Consider the following 16243-nt stretch of genomic DNA (forward strand, 5'->3'; position numbering starts at 1 on the left):
ATAAGAAAAACAATGGAAATGGAGATTGAAGAAATAAGCGGAAGAATAAGATTAAAAGTAAAACCGGAAGACGTAAGCATGTTAACCAAAACATAAACAGAAAAAATCTGTCATCAAAAAGAGAAACTGGCTGACTACGATCAATGTTTAAACATCTACAAACATAGAGCTAGCATCCCAGCGAAAAACACTCATGAACACACTCACGTTTATGATAAAACCTTAGTTGAAGAATGGAAAAAGCTAAGAAAGCCACAGAGACTAGCAAATAAGACGCTGGACAAAAAGGTTATTGAAGCAGAATTCAAGACAAAAAAATCCTACAAGAACTGGCTGAGATCACGCAGAGCTCTTATGCTCCAAGCAGATGCAGAACACATGTTAAGATCGATGAATGGGCACAAATCAAGGGACTTTTGGTCACTGATTAAGACAACATCGAACACTCCTTTGAACATAATCCACAATAATGTAGCAGAAGATCAGTGGATAGATCACTTTACAAAGCTTAGAAAACCTAATAAAGAAATGAGGATTTCCGACAACAGAACGGAAACAAAATGGGACCTTCCTACTGATATACCCTCTATTATAACACAAATCAAAAGACTGAACACCTCCAGGGCTCCCGGGTCGGATGCCCTGACTAACGCCCATTTAAAAGAATCTCCACAAAACAGGGCACTATTTATTAGAAAAGTATTTGACACCATCATAGAAACCAAATCCATACCCAGATCTTGGAAAAAAGCTTTTATAGTCCCGGTTTATAAAAACGATCCAAGACAAAACCCAAAGAACTATAGACCAATAGCTTTGTTAGACGTTATTGCGAAACTACATGGTTCAACCTTACTGGAGATGTTTCAGAAATGGGCAATAGATAACGACTTAATGTACCCGATCCAATCGGGATTTGTAAAGAACACAGGAACCTTGTCCAATATATTTTTGATAAACATCTTAAAGAGTAGGATCAAGGAAGGAACACCCGGCATATACATGGCTTTTATATACCTGGTTCAAGCATTTGACCAGGTCAATAGGTAGTGCTTATGGAAGAAACTGGAAACCAGAGAATGCCCCAGCAATATACTGGAACAAATTCAAGATCTTTACACAGAAATGTCCCTATCAATCCGCCTGAACCAACAGGGCATGTTATCGACCCCCATACAAACATCAAGAGGGTTCAAGCAGGGAGGCCCCTTGGTTCCAACGTTATTCAACGCCTACTTATGGGACTTCAAAGATTCGAAGTTCGCAGTGAGATCATACCCACCAAAAATAGGAGGGGTGGTGATATCTCGCCTACTATACGCGTATGATCTAATTTTATTAGATCAAACGCTGATAAGTCTGCAAAGACAACTAGACAATTTGAGTGGATACATTGGAAAGAACAATCTAGAAATCAATACGCTCAAAACCAAGACTATGACGCTCCAAAAAACTATCAGCCCTAACATCCCGTTTACTTGGCACTTGGAAGGTGTACATTTTCAAACGGTGTTAGAATTTAAATAATTGGGAGTGGTCATGAGCAACAACCTAACAGAAATAAACATGCAGCTCCATCTCTGGGAAAAAATAAAGAACCTAACATCCAAAGCAAAGGTTATAGAAAGGAAATGTTGTCGATACTCCTTCAAACCAATCATACAATTTTATCAAACAAAGGTGATCCCATCAGTAACATATGGGGCCGAGGTCTTCTTTAATATACCAGAAGTACTGTGGATGAAACTTGAAAGCTATTTCTGGAGACAGCTATTGAATCTCTCATGTTCTACACCAATGCCTCTAATAAGAAGGGAATTATGCATTGGATCCCTACAAGGCATTGTCGCGAGGAACAAACTGATGCTTTATAGGAAAGTGATTATCCCGGAGCGCTCCAACATCTTTGACATTATTCATAAAGACATCTTCGAGACAGACTCTAAAACTTTAAAGGGTTGGTGCCAGAAAATAACCTCAATATTGGAGGAAATAGGATCCTCGGAAACGGAGCTAATGAACAATCCAACAAAAGCAATCACAAGATTGGAAACTTTAGATTGGATAAAGACACAGGACAAAGCGGGGTCATACAAACTCGCTGCTCATATAACACCGATAAGCAGAAAGTAAAATGACACAAGACCTTACCTGAAGATCTTCCCAAGCAGTCAACACTGACAAACATTCATGAGAGCACGCCTCAACATCTTACCAACTAATGAAGTAAGGTCAATCTGAGGATTCACAACCACTACTGGCTGTCGATTCTGTGAGAAAACAGATTTTAAAGGAACACTAAGTCATCTCCTTCTGAACTGTAAGGGCCTTACGAAAGCAAGAAACACTCATATGCTCCACCTGTTTGAGGGTTTATATTCTTATGAAGAACAGGAATGGTGGAAGCACCTAATAGAGGGGGAAAGGACAAGTGAAACAATTGCAGTAATGCAATTTTTACAACATATTGACTTTGGAAAACCTTGACTCTGGAAAAAGTACTCTAAAAACGAACAAGGAAATCAGAAGCTAACAAGGGAACTAGGAACACAAATTGTAAAAAAATTAAATGTGTAAACATTTTCTTTAAATCAATAAAAAAACATAATAATAATAATTCAAAAGAATTAAATCTGATTTATTTTTCATCTTAATAAGGTCCATTCAAGCTGACCGCGTTTCAAAGATTTCAACTCCTAAGTACGAAGAACCACTTCAAGTCGGCACTTGAGGTGCTGTCTCTTTTTTTGTGTGTAATTTAAAATTAGTATTTTTGACTTTGGCATGCTTAGTGGTAAATTCAAAAACGCAAGGCTGGAGTTGATGGCTGTCAATGATCTTTGAAGGCCAATAGGGGTATGGTCCAACAAGCAATGCCATCTGCATAGGCTAAATAACTTATTTTTAGGTTTCCCAATTTAGGAACAACATTTTTTGTTTGCCCAAAAGCCTTACGCAACTCATTGATGTAAATACTGAATAGAAATGACACTAACAAACAACCTTGCCGTGGGCCACAATGGGTATTTATCCATCTGGAAAAGTTGCCCTCTCGATCCAAACAAACTTTCACTTTAGTATCTGAGTGTGAGGCCATTAACATACCAATTAGTCCCGGAGGACACCCCAAATCATATAATTTTTGCCATAAGATGAAGAGATTTACTCGGTCAAAGGTCTGAGATATATCTAAAAAAGCAATATAAATTATCCTCTTTTCATAAATTGTCTTAGACTGTAATAGGTGAATTGCAAAACAATTGTGAGATGTATTTAGGCCAGTTCCAAAACCAGATTTATATTTATAAATATAACACGTGTTTATTGCCCAATGCTGCAATTCTCTCAAGATTAATGCCCCAAAAATGTTGCTCGAAGAGTCCAACAGTGAAATAGGGTGATAGTTTGATGGCATAAGCCTATTTCCCTTCTTATATATTAACACAATCAACACTTTCTTCCAGGAGGGGGGGGCTCATTTGTCCTTAAAAGAAAACGGTAAGAATAGCAGACCGAAGGTTAATATTAGATTTTAAAGTGGCATTAGCCAAGCCATCGGATCATTTGAGGCTTTACCTTTCTTAATCACATTTTTCACATCCGCTAGTTCTACCTTAATGTCATTCCACCAACAGGTGTCATAATGGTGGCTGCCTATGGCTAGCCCTGGTTCACAGTATAAGTCAGAAAAATGGGCCTCACAACATTCTGCTTTAATAGGGTGGGACTGAAGAAAATGCTGACAAAACGGTTCCTTCACCAATCTCCAAAAGGAACAAGTGTCCTTATGTATAACAGAGACAAGCATTGTTTCAGCATCTCTAATATATAAAACAAAACAATGGGCCTCATTACGAGATTCGTGTTAATGGAAAAACGATGCCAGTAAGGGAATAACGGCACCGCTTACCACTCCGGCCTATTATGAGTGGACATTCCGGTATCAGCGCCACCGCTGAGACCGTGCCCCTCCGTACAGGCATGTGCGTGGGCACGCGCCCCTTCGGGCTGGCAATACTGGGTTGCGCTAACAGGAGGACATCACAAGTCACGCGGACATGCACCTACTGGCTTCTCGAAGGCGGTAATTAGGGATACGGCATCGCGGATCACAAGCTAATAGCAATGTGCTGTGTTCCCAACTGCCATAGGTGCACAAAATCAGCACTGGTGGAGGCAATGGAGTCTGGCCCAGCACAAAAGGAGCACACCCACACACCATACCCCTTCCCACACCAAAATGATCCCATTTGCTGTTGCGATATTGGGCTGGAGGACATGCTTGCATTACTACTCCATGAGCAAGAACTACAACAGGCACTACAGAGGAGATGCATGAGGAGAAGGAGGGTGAGACAGGCCCAGCAAGTCCCACCAGTGCAGCCAGTGGTACCACGCAGGCAGCCACCAATCTCTCGCATCAAAGCAAGTCCTTTCAACCTAACTCCTGTGCAGATCCACACCCTGTACCGCCTGGACCGGGACACCATCACCACCATTGTGGACATGATACACAACAACATTGTAAGCATGATTGAAATCCGCACCGCCATCCCCCCTCTACTGAACGTAGTGTCTGTGCTCCACTTCCTGGCCACAGGCACCTACCAGCACACAGTGGGGCAGATGCATGGCTGGATGCCCTCCTGAAGCACGCAAGCGACTACATATCCTTACCACGGACTGCCCAGGAGATCTTTGACACTAAAATTGGCTTCCATGCACTGGCAAGCATGCCAAATTGTATCGGTGCCCTCGACTGCACCTATGTCGAATTGGTGGTCCCACATGCCATGGAGGTGGCAATCGTAAGCTATACCACTCTATCAATGTGCAGATGGTATGTTACTCCAGCAAGTTCATCACACATTGTTGTGCCTGATATCCCGGACAACACATGATTCAATGGTCCTGCAGAACTCCACAATACCACGTTACATGGAGCGGCATGCTGGACGGCGTGCCTGGTTGCTTGCATGACAGACACATGGCAGTGTAATGGGGGGGATGCACACACCACCTGGGTGAGATTGGGGTGATGAGTGGACAATGCCCATACTGCAAAAGACTGTGCCCCAAAACATCCCAACCTGAAAATGACACCTAAACGTCATAGAAATGATGGATGCTGCACACCAATGCCAATATGCCAGACCTGCAACCAGCCCACATCCCTCAACACGTCCACTGCACATCATCGGACTGTACCCTCTGTAACACAATGCAGCAACATGCAGTTAGTATGCCCAATGTACATGGCGGCACCAAAGCACAACACAGGACATGCATCCATGAATGCGCACAAATCAATCCTACCAAGGGAATACACTGATTGTCACTGGCCCACCACCACAGTAGCTCTGCATGTCACCATGGGAATAATAACCAATGAATGACAAATCATGATGTAACTTGTGCCAATGCTGCTAGTAAAAATACATACGAATCACTCCACATCACCTATATGATTGCAAATACAGCGGTAGGCATCCACAGTACATGAGCACCAGCATGGAAGTGGACACCCTGGACGACGCAATCCCACACCTGTAGACCATGGAACAGCACACATTGTGGCAAATAAAAATGTGTCCAGGGACATGTGCATGTGAACAACAAATATCTGCAGGCATGAGAGTGATAAGTACAGGTGTCATGGTAGAAATTGACTCACACATACCTCATTTTGCTCCCATTCAGGTGATGCTGGCTATCCCTTGAAGCCGTGTCTCCTCACTCCTGTTCAGAACCCACAGAACAGGCACAAAGAGGACTACAATCGGGCCCATACTCGTACCCGTGTGGTGATCGAGCAGACCTTTGGCCTGTTGAAGGCACGGTTTTGCTGCCTCAGCAGGTCGGGTGGGGCACTCCTGTATGGGCATGAGAAGGTGGGCAAGATCATCATGGTATGTGCCATGCTGCACAAAATGTGCATCTGACGGAATGTGCCTCTGCCGTCTGACATTAACCAGCAACCACCAGGTGAGGATGAAGATGATGAAGAAGAAGGGGTTGCACATCAGCCAGGTGGCGATGCACATGAGGGAAGTGCTGTGTGCCAGTCTGTGATAGGCCAATGTTTCTAAGACACATGGATGCAGATGGTGCCATGGATGTGGGAATCTGAGCACTGGGTGTGAGGGTATATGGACACTGTGCACTGTAAACCAATAAAGCACACATACACAATAAGCGGGTGTATTAAACAGGTGATATATACAAAGTGCATTAACTCTCCACCTCACACACAAACCCTCCCCCCTCCACCTCCCCCATAACTCCCAAAAAAAACCTTCCCCTCCCCCCACAAGTCCCCCACACACCCCATCCCCATCCCCCTCCCCCCACAACTCCCCCACACAGTGCCTTCCCCTCTCCCTCCCCCCACAACTCCCCCTCATACCCCCTCCCCCCATAACTCCCCCACACATGATGTGCAATCATAGTCATTCTATGCAACATGAGTCAATATGAGTTCACACATGCAGGCTGCCCCTACTACTGGCAGCCTTTGTCAGCCAAAAGGGGCTGCATTTCAGACTGCTGCGTGGTGCGTGTTGATCCACACATGGTACTCATTTGGGTTGAGCTGTTGGATGATGCTGTGCCCGCATGTTCCACTGTTGGGGCAGGGCACTGCCCCTCCAAGTCCCAGGCAATCCTGGCCAGGACCAGCGTCACCGCTGACAACTCCTCGCAAATCTGCCTGGTATGTGACTCCATGGCCCCTGTCATGGCCGCAGTATTTTCACGTGCCTCCTGCCATGTCAAGGCACCATCAGCAACATACTGCTTGATGAGCTCTGTGAGCTCTTGCTGTCGCCCCTCCATTTGGGCCATGCGCCACTCTCCGTCCCGGATGCCTGTTGAGGTGGACAGGACATCTGCCGATGGGCCCAAAGCAGGTCTGTACTCTGGGGGCCCCCAGGCCTCTTGGATTGCCTCTACTCCTGACTGGTCCAGTGGGGTGCTATCTGGGGTGCTCAGTGGGGTGTGCTGGGGGGTTTGCTTGGGGCTTGGTGTGCATACCACATCCATGGACAGGTTGTTGTCCTCAGGTAGGCATTCCTAAACCTGGCACTGTCCTTCGTCTCCACTCTGGGGCGCTGTGGCAGCAGCCTCCGCTATGGAGCTGTTTGCAGCTGACAGGGTCCCATCTGCCACTGCCTCAGGATCAATGGATTCCACCTGTTTTCATTCTATTGGTTTTGCTGCAGTTCTTTGCCACCCCTGTGCCTTGGCATCTTGTGTTGGTATTGGTTTGGGTGGCAGTTGTTGCTTGCTAGTGGCCTTTGATGTGGATGGCCTGGTGCCATCATCCCTGGCCCTGGGCTTTTTCGATGGTGTCCTGGCCTGTGCCGCAGTATCCTCACCATCTCTGTTGGAATCTGTTAGTGCAGTTGTGCGCATTTGATGATTTGCTGTCTTGGAGTTGTGGCATACAGGTTGCTTGCTAGATGGGGCGGTTAGTCAGGTATAGGTCAGGTTCTCACATGTGTACGGTGTTGTATGCTGTGTGAAATGCCTTTGTGTTGTCGACTGCGCACAGTATGACACATGCCGTTTTGCTGTTTGTGGGGTGTGTTTCAGGTATGGCATTGGCATGCTTCATGCATGTTGATGTGACGGTGCTGGGGACAGCATCTAGACAGGGATGGGTCCATATGTGTGTGATGGCCCATGAATTGGCTTATGTCTCTGTCACATTTGTAGGCCATCATCATGCTTTGGATTCCAGTGGTTTGTGTGGACACTCACCTCCATCTGCCGATGATGGTACTCCAACCTCCATGTCTCCGACTCCCTCAATGGCCTCCATGCCAATGGTACTGGCACATGTCTCCTCCCATCTGGTGAGCTTGATGGGAGAGTGGGCCTGCCGCCTGTTGTCAGACCCTGGCTACGATTGGCCGATAGAATGTTCCGCACATGGAGGCGTAGGTCATCCCACCGCTTTTTCACCTCTTTGATGGTGCGGACGGTGGTGCCGACCGCACTGACCTTTCTGCCCACTTCCTTCCATAACTTCTTTTTCTTGATCTGAGCAGGTCGCCTGAGGTCTGCTGCAAAGATCACATCAGCATTCTGGGCCAGAGTGTCAGCCAAAATATTCAATTCGTCCTCAGAGAAGCGTACCTTGCGCTGACGGGACCCACCTTTCTTGATGGCCTTTGGCATCCTGGTGGTGATGTATGTGGTGGTTTGGGGATCCAGGTCCTGTGTGTGGAGGATTGCAATGGATTGTGTTTTTAAAGATGGCCACCGTTGGATTTCCCGTTCCGGCGCGATGACGTTACTTCCGGTTCCGGTATTGCCGGGCCCGGTATTGCCGGGCCCGGTATTGCCGGTCCCGTTATTTAGGGGTGGACGGAGGCAGAGGAGGTGTCAGCGCATTACATAATGCCGCTAACAGGGTTTTGCCAGTCGTTTATGGCATGCCAGTTCGGACTTTACCTGCATGCCGGTACGCGTGTGCACACATTATCGTAATCGGCCGATGTTAGCGGCGCCAGTGCTACTCGGACACAGTATTGCCTCCATGCCGATAAGGATTGGTTTTTACCGCGAATCTGCTTTTAAGGACCTTTGCATATTCACCAAAATTTGTCAAAGATTTCTTGAAAAGTCTCCAGGATCTATTGAGAGTACCCTTTTGTTCCAACACTAGCTTCTTATACTTGTGAGAATAAGAAGGATTCTTATTTGATCTAGCTGGTTTACAAGTATATTGATTTTTGGAGAGCTGATAAAAATTTTTTGTCATAAGTAGTGGAGTTTAACATGAAACCTCATCCTGTACCCCATCAATAGAACACAGTCATTAATGCGTGATGCTAAATCTGGCTTCCAGACAAGTAAATGATTTAGTGGATTTACATCTACCAATATTGGATGAATAGACTACCTAAAGATACAGAAATGTGAGTGCAACGCTAGAGTAAGCATATTATGGTCACTGGACTTCATACTCATGAATTTCATACTAGAGCACTTCCAATAGAGGCCTTTAAAAAAAGAAAAAAATAATCTATGGTACACTTCAAAGAACCATTTTTCTGCATATAATTTGGCGGAATATCTAAAATTCCATGAAGCTATGAGAAAAGATTCCAACCAGTGTGATTTAGATCAAACAAAGCCCCCACTGTGTAGGGCCGATAGAATGATAGACCAGTCATATATTAGTGTAGACTTTGAGGATGTCTGATCAAAAACCCTACCAGGGCCTTCCTTTGTAGCATTTATCTTTATTGTGAAATGCTGGGAAGGTCCCGGGTCAGGTAATAATGGTGTACTCAAGCATTTACCCAGAGGTCCCCCCTCCAGTGACTGGTGTCTTTAGTGCGACACCAGATCAGAAAGAGATATCACATCATGACCCACAGACAAGAGAGATACCATCTTAGAAAGAACCAAAGTTCTAACCATTTGCAAATGAAAATAAAGTTTTACCCAAACATTTTTGCCCTTTACTACAAACTCAACAAGCACTATATCTTTAGAAGACAACAGGTGTACATTTGGTATTTCCGAGAACAGAGCCATAATATGTGTTTGGTTCAAAGGATAAGACTCTGGGCTCACAAAAACCTGTTTCAGAAATAACATGTGATCCTCAGAAAAGGTGCTTATTACATCCTGGAGGTGTTTCTCTGCTGTCGCCCTGTCACTCTGGATTGCCCCACTGCTATGTTCTGCCTGGGGGCATGAATTCTGCTATTTAGGGGTTTGAGGCATCTAACCTACCATGATTCCCAGTGTGGCTACTTCTCGATTCATGTTTGGGTTGTTTTGAGATACTACTGACTACCCATTTAGCACCTCCAACTGAGAGCACCAAGGCAAAGGGAAAGAAGATTTAGGTAATTGATAAACTCGGGAGCGGGCAGCCAACACTGCTATGCCCACACCATTCCTTTTTTCTTCCAGGGTAGGAAAAGATGTTTCATCTGATGCAGAGGTCTGAGGCATAACCAAAACCATCACCTGGGCCGCAGAGCCGGCCTGACATGTTTCTTTAAAAGATTGAGTAACAGCTACCGAGTTACAAAGGAGAAGCCCATGGTCTAAACTAAGACTAGACATCATGGGGTGATTTGGCAATGTCATGGACTCTAGAGTTGGCAAATCAAGGGGACAAAAGATGGGAGCCAAAGCTTTGAATGGTGAGATAGTTTTTGTTCTGGGAGCCAGAATGGGTGGAGGATCATATGCCGTAGAGACTTCTAATGCCCTGACCAGCTCAGATAAAGGGGAGCCTCTCCTAACATTATTCTACTATTTTCAACTGGTTCTCCGATGCTTTCCAGTTCTGAGTGAAGTGATAAAATACTCATGTTCTGGGTTGCAGAAGACACTGCCACGGGTTTGAGATATTTGTCAATTGGCCACTCCATGGAGTATTTTGGTAGATTTTCAAGATTTTCCACTTTTGTTTGACTTTCTTTGGAGAAGATATTTTTCCTTTTCTCACAGGAGGATTATCAACAGGGGCCACTGAAATAGCCGGTGCGGTGGGAGGCACACTTGTTTGTGTGCACTTATCTCACAAGGCAGGCGGACTGCTTTACCGCCAAAGGTTTCTCAAAAATTGTCCAGATCCTCCACTCCTTTGTTTTGAAGGGCTTTTCCTTATTTTTGTAACTTTTTTTTCCTGGCAGGGTAAGCTGGTTTTATTTGTTGCTGAATCTAGCATAATTATTTCAACATGAACTAGTTTGCTGCTAGCATCCCGACCAAGATGCCTGCCAAGTTGGGAACCTGAACGAACCTCTGTCTGTGAACAGCTATCACAGCTATCACAGCTATCACAGACTAGCAGACCTGGCAGTTCCAGCTCAGGCGTCTGATGTAGATCTAGATGAGATGCAGGTGAAGGTGAAGGTCGAGAAAGCAAAGATTTCTACGGTAAAGATGAAATATTCTTATTTTCAGGAACATGGACAGAGTTGGACTCTGCTTTGCCATAGATGAAGCCCTCCAAAAAAGCAATTTTTGATGCTATATAGTCGAGTATATGACGTTGAACCCAAGATTTCTCTGCTATGGTTTCAAAAGAGTTTGCCATATGAGAAAGTTTGAAGTGCAGGGCATGAAGGGCAGAACACGATGTATTTGGAATCTCTCAAACAGAGGGACGTGGTGGGGGAAGCCGCCATGGTTAAAAGCCCAAGGCAGGTACATTTTGCTCTGAGAATCAGCTCCCTCATATCTGGGTGAGGCGCCGAGAACAAGACTTGAGACTGGGACAGAGTTCTTTCTGTTGATTTACATGAAAGGAAAAATATACTGCTAGCTTCTGGTAGGCTTAGCGCAATATCCTCCGTAGGCATGGCCAGTGTCATATTAGAATGGGAGCCCTGACTGCACATTTAATAAGGCAGTATCTGAAGGAAATAGACATTTCACAGGGAGCTTGCTTTCTCCACTCACCAGGCTGTGGGAGGACATAGCCTCAGTAATGCAAACTGCATTTTTAGGCTTAGAAGTTGAAATGCAGCTTACTATCAAGTTCTTTACTCGCACTGGAAATGCTCTGCTTCTAATCAAGCAAGGCTTCATTCAAAAAGTAAACAGCACACGGCATCAAATCACCCCTGATGTAGTGATATAAAAAGTTACAAATAGTGAAGGTGAAAAAGTTTGAACTCACCAAGGAGGAGTTTCTACGGTCTCTAAGGTGATCGTAACTCTTTCTGAGAAATTCCTCCACGCTGGAAGTATGGGTTTTGTACAGTTTTGCTCCTGCCTCCTTAGGAAAAGCACTGAAGAAATACTTCACCAGTAAAGCAAAGCGGGACATGCAGGAACCGCAGACCACTTCTGTAACCACTTCCGTGCCTGTTGTAAGTGGGAAAAGGGACAGAGCCCCTTTAAGAGGGGAGCCCAGGACTATGGGAGGGAGCGGGAAGCGGGAGGAAAGGGAGGGGCAACGGAAGCGGGAGATCAGTAAGAGTATGGAGGAATAAAGAGGAGGTTGTAGAGCACAATGGCTCCTGCGTGGTCATTTGGTGTGCGTGGAGCGGCCCCATGAAGGGGGGCTAACAGTGCCGCGCTTCACGCTATAAGTATGGATTTTGTATAGGTTTCTCCCTCCTTCTTAGGAAAAGCACTGAAGAAAGACTTCACCAGTAAAGCAAAGCAGGACATGCAGGCACGGCAGACCACTTTTGATACCGCTTCCGAACTCCTGTCGAACAGAGGAGCAGGTTGTCCCATCCCCTTATCCTCACTCTCTGCCGAGTTGTCTTCTGACTCCGTCTCTCCCAGGTCATTTTCAAAATTGTCACGGAAGCTTCAGTACCTTGCCTTCCTGTGGTTTCCCTCTTAAATCCATCAGAATCCTGCTGTCCCCCCTTTCATTTTGGCCGAGCAGCTTTTCGTCCACTGCATCAAAGCAGAACATCTCTCCACGCACTGCATCAAAGCAGTCAATTTCCCTGTTCTGTCGTAACGAAGCACAGATTGATCAATATCGTAATCCGTAATCTTTGCAGGCATTGAAGTATTGTTATATGCATGGTTACTACAACCATATCTGACCTGCTTTGGATGCATCGTATTTGAACAAAGTACTGCGTAACGGCAGGTATATCACCGTGCCATTTTATGAGAGTGCTGATCATTTCAGAAAGAAGGTTTTTGACTACCGTGACATGACAACTAGCTCACCAAACAAATACTAAGATCTAAGTTTGATATTCTAAGTATGCCCTGATGACGGCCCTAGTTGGTTGAAACACATGTTGGCGCTCCAATATTTGCCTCTCGCAAGGCTCTCCAATATTTGCCTTTCACAAAGTAATATTATCTGGACCCTTGAGCCCTTCAAAATTTGCCTTTCGCTAAGTAATATTATCTGGACCCTTGATTGGTCTGTTTCAGGTGTCTGTAACTTTACGTTTTTTGGTTTATGTTTCTACTTCTAACTTTTTGAGAGCATTCTCTTTGGAAAAAAACATTCCTCTCTATGGTATTACTTGAGTTATTCCAGTACCAAATACCTTTCATGTTTGTGATGACAACAAATGCATATCTCATCCATTGATAATAAATTGAGCCGCTAAGGCAAAAAATCTTTTTTCACTTTGGAGATTTGTTTTTCATTACATATGGTAGTGAGTGCGGCGAGTTGAGGACAATCCTTTCTGGTTCTTCATTCTTTAGGTGACCTCGAGATCCTCCACTTCTGCAGCTTGCTTTTGCTCCTCATTCTAGAACTTGTCATATTTCTAAGTGGTTGCGCGCCTCGGAATAGGTTTTCTCACCTCAAATTTTTAACCTCAGGGAGGAACCTGCATCTTTCATATGTTTTACCTGCTCCACTTGCCTATCTCTTCCTGCCTTATCGTCAGAGAATGTCAATCCTTATTTCAATCTTATTTCTCTCACTGCATGCTCCTCCTCGCGCTTACGCTATCTTGCAAGTCGCTCTAGTTCCCACTTCCTCCTTTCCTTTCTTACCAAAACGTGCTTTTCCTTCTTGTCTTCTTCTCTTTTTCGCTCAAGCTCCCTCTTTATCCTCATCTCTCGCTGCTACTGCTCCTTCTCTTCTTCTCTTTGCTTAGCTCTTCGCACCCTCTCGCGTACCTCCTTCTCTTGCCTCTCTTTCCTTTCTACTTCTTCCATTATCTCTGCCCAATCTCATGCTTTACTGCTTCCCTTAAATCTTCCTACTTCCTTACTTGCCCCTCCTTTTTCTCCTGTTGTCCTCATATCTAATTTCAATAATATTTGCCCTCCTACGCAATTGTTCGGTGCTATTCTGTTCAGCCCCTCCTTGGCGCTGGTCTGGGTCTTGCTGCGTGCATTTTCCACCCCTCCTCCTTGGTATATGGCGGAGGTCCAAATGTTGGATTTGTGTATCCCTCCACTGCTTTTAATTCCTGTATACAGTATAAGCTCTGTGCTCCTGTTGTAGCTTCTTCATTCTAATGGTCAGGAGTTGGTCGGGGAGCAGAGGCTGAGGGCGCTGCGTCCGGACTCTCTTGCAGGCTCAGCATCCACTGGCGCCCCGGCACTTTCCCCTCATCCTCCCAAAACATCTTCCAGAGCTTGAATATCGCCATATGAATGCTCAGCTTTTCCCTATTGTAAGCCTCTTGTATGTGTGTTTATGTGTGTGTGTGTGTGTAATGATTGATGCATGTATTTGGAGAAACTTCTGCATTGTGGCCGCGGTTTAGGCAGATTTACCTTCTGTGTTTTCCGTGCATTCAGCACTATATTTACAAATCTTGTCTATATATCACGGAAGGGCCTAACATAGGTGCTGTACGGACATATCCCCCTGCACTTCCCGTGATACATTGCCTTATACTTACTTGACCTCAAGTCGAGGCTTATGATACTTGCATTATTGTACAAACACAAACACAAAAATACTTTTAATTCTGTTTTTCATAATTTCACAAATACCAGATCTTATCAAGTATCCTGAGCCTCTCTGGCTCCCAACCAACCTTTCAGGCATGATCCATGCACCACCCTTCTACTATTCTCTGCCTGCTCAGGCACACCCACCAGTCTTGTGCATGCACCTTCCACGCACCACCACTAAATAGCTTACTCTGTCAGTTGTAAATAGTGAACACCAAATTCGGTACCTCCCCGTGCTATCCTAGTACTGTGCACCCCCAAAGTTGCTGTGTCACCCTTCTGGTGTGCTGGGCTCCTCGCTGACCGTGGACAGGGTATTTTCCATACTGGATCCTGACGGCTTCTGCACGGGGTGCACCTACCATTGGCCTCACGTTTTCTGAAGTGCCTCACAGCCCTCCAGGTGCTGGGCCAGAAGAGGGGGCTTATGCTGAATGGGCAAAGTGAGGCATACCTCTGCTACCAACTTGTTGGCTTAGGTATACCAGAGGGACTGGGGGTCACACTACGAGCTCATCTTTCCAGCTGCCATGGCCCAACAAACCCTCCCCCAGTCCACAGACAGAGGACTCAGCCAAGGGCAAGTTAGAACTGTTGTTTATTACACAAACAGACAGGGATCATATAGGACATTTGAAAATTCCGGGACTCATGGCTCCTATGCCCTTTTTTTGATTTCTACATCATAACATGGGGCTCTTTCCAGAAAAACCTATGAGAAGACAGAATTGGGTAATTGTGGTGGCATTGCCTATGCATGTCACCATAGATACTACTCTATTGGTCCTCACATGTCAGATGACTTGCCTGCCCCTTCCCCAAGAAACTATATTATACATTGTTGCAGGGTCACAGGATTACCTTTGCCCCTTGAGTTCTGCCATCCACCCCTGGATTTCTGTTCCCTGATTGGCTGGAACTAATCTCCCCAGGCCTGGGACCCAGCTCTGTTCTCAGCGCTCAGTGCACCTTCTCAAGGTGATGAGAAGGACTATGTGTTCCCAATTTAACCGTTATTGCCACCACTTTGCCTGTGAGAGTGCCCTCAGCATTGCAATGTTGATAAAGAATTCATCATTCACTTCATGTCTGTGTTGCTGAGAACCATTCGTCTTCCCACCGTGGCTGAATGACCATTGGCTGGCTTAGCCGCACCACTTGGTTTAGGACCGCAAAATCTCTGGTCTGCAGTTTATGTGAATTTAGTCTGCTCTTCTGCAGATGGCTCTGTGGCCCTCATTACGACCCTGGCGGAGAGGGGTTTACGCCAGCGTAATGCATGGCGTACCTCTCCGCCAGACTACGACATTCCGTAGCGCCATGGAGATTTTTACGCCTGCTTTTTGCAGGCGGAAAAATCCATGGCGCTACGGGACTTGTTGTTAATTACGCCACCGTAATTTAAGGTGGCGTAATTAACGCCTTCCCCACTCCCATTATACCCTATGGGGCAAAAATGGGAATGGGGAAGGGTAAATGGGGATTGGGGACTTACCGCCCCGCCAACCACGGAATGGGGCGGTAAGTCCGCCAACCCCCATGGCGGTGTTGGCAGCTCTGCACCATGGTCCATGGTGCAAATTGCACCATGGACCTCCGCCAGGGTCGTAATGAGGGCCTGTGTCTCTTAGCTTCGGAATGTGCTGTTTGTCTCGGACCTTGGCTGCAAGCCCTGGCCTGCTGTTCTGTGCAGCCTATTTCTACTTTCCTTCATCTCTCATCCTGTGGCTTGTGACCTCATGTAAACTTTTTATAGTTATACTATGATTTCTATATTTATATATACATATGTCACGTGATCAAGCGCTCAGTTTAGCGCGAAACGTGTTGTCTGCAGGCTGTGAACCATGGTGTCCTGCTT

This window comes from Ambystoma mexicanum, chromosome 3p, assembly GCF_040938575.1.
Source record: "Ambystoma mexicanum isolate Mex_15411 chromosome 3p, UKY_AmexF1_1, whole genome shotgun sequence".
Taxonomy (NCBI): Eukaryota; Metazoa; Chordata; class Amphibia; order Caudata; family Ambystomatidae; genus Ambystoma; species Ambystoma mexicanum.